At 42.3% G+C, this 1,736-nt stretch overlaps 1 non-coding gene across 1 annotated transcript; it reads left to right on the top strand.

Annotated features, from left to right (window-relative positions):
* Positions 1-792: 792 nt before the first annotated feature.
* TRNAG-ACC (transfer RNA glycine (anticodon ACC)) lies at positions 793-865 on the top strand. Its single transcript has one exon. It is a non-coding gene; the product is annotated as a tRNA-Gly (tRNA).
* The last annotated feature ends 871 nt before the right edge of the window (positions 866-1,736 follow it).

Genomic DNA, 1,736 nt, shown 5'->3' with positions numbered 1-1,736 from the left:
TGAGAGGCTAGATCATAGTTTCATTGCTTTGGAGCACAGACTTTTTGCAAGACTAGATAAAACAAGATTTAGGTCCATCTCTAAGTAAAAGGTCTGACAAATCTCAAAAAAATCTATGTTCATCTTTTGTTCCATTTTGTGTGTGTGTGTGTGTAAGAAACAATCTGCAGGATTCTGATTATGGTGTGGGGAGTGACTGGACGAACAAGTGCTAAAATAGTAAGCCCATTTCTGGACTTCCCTGATGGTTCAGTGGCTAAGACTCTGTGCTCCCAATGCTGGGGGCCCAGGTTCGACTCCTGGTCGGGGAACTAGATCCCACATCCCACATTCCACAGCTAAGAGTTCCCATGCCGCAACTAAAGATCCTGCACCCGGCAACGAAAATCCCACGTGCTGCAACTAAGAGCTGGAGCAGCTAAATAAATTAAGAAAAAAAAAGACAACCATTAAAAAAAAGAAAAAAAAATAGTAAGCCCATTTCTAAAAAAGGTGAAAGAAAACTGCTCTGAACAGATCCATTTGAAGTTTTTTTGTTTTTGTTTTTTCTCCCTTCCTCTCAGTCTATAAAATGAGCAGTTGTTAGCAAGCTGCCATAAGCACAGTTCGTACAAACTGTTTTGGCATCTTGATGAAGTCCCAGCTCTCTCCTTTTAGGTGATCTGACCACCATCTTCCATGAAGGGTGTGCTCAAGGCAGGTATGATAATAATCCAGAGCTGTGCTGTCCAATGTGGTAGCCTTTAGTCACATGTGGCAATTTAGATTTAAATTTAAATTAATGATGGGACTTCCCTGGTGGTCCAGTGGTTAAGACTCCGCGCTACCAATGCCGGGGGCCTGGGTTCGATCCCTGGTTAGGGAACTAGATCCCACATGTCACAGCTAAAGATCCCGCGTGCCACAGCTAAGACCCGGCATAGACAAATAAATAAATAAATAATAGATAAACATTTTAAAAAACACTTAAATTAATGAAAGTGAAATACAATTAAAAACTCACTGCCTCGGGCAAGTTAACCACATTTTAAGGGTCAGTAAGGCACAGGTGGCTAGAGGCTACTGTGTAGGAAAAGCATGTGGTCAAGCACCAAAAGATTACTGCTTATTACAAAAACCAGACATCTCAAGTTAGTCATTTTAGTGCTTTTCTATGTATGGGAAGATGCAAGAAACTGGGGTCATTTGAAATTTTCCCTTAGATGTGTATCTTTTTTTTTTTTTTTTAAATGCAGAATCTGATTTAGTCAGTGTGGATAGTGCCTCAATTCTTTTTTTTTTTTAAATTAATTAATAAATAAATAAATTAATTAATTTTTGGCTGTGTTGGGTCTTCGTTTCTGTGCGAGGGCTTTCTCTAGTTGTGGCAAGCGGGGGCCACTCTTCATCGCGGTGCGCGGGCCTCTCACTGTCGCGGCCTCTCTTGTTGCGGAGCACAGGCTCCAGACGCGCAGGCTCAGTAGTTGTGGCTCACGGTCCCAGTTGCTCCGCGGCATGTGGGATCTTCCCAGACCAGGGCTTGAACCTGTGTCCCCTGCATTAGCAGGCAGATTCTCAACCACTGCGCCACCGGGGAAGCCCTAGATGTGTATCTTAACTATCTAGGTACCAGTATATTTAAAGCACAGAATTCTTCCTGTTTTTTGTTTTTTGTTTTTTTTTTTTTTCCATTCTGAATTCCCCTCAGAACGCACTGTTCTGGGTGACTGCGGTAGCTAATGGCTTGATCCTTGTAG

Source organism: Balaenoptera ricei, chromosome 6, assembly GCF_028023285.1.
Source record: "Balaenoptera ricei isolate mBalRic1 chromosome 6, mBalRic1.hap2, whole genome shotgun sequence".
Classification (NCBI taxonomy): domain Eukaryota; kingdom Metazoa; phylum Chordata; class Mammalia; order Artiodactyla; family Balaenopteridae; genus Balaenoptera; species Balaenoptera ricei.
This window is presented reverse-complemented; position numbering and strand designations above follow the sequence as displayed.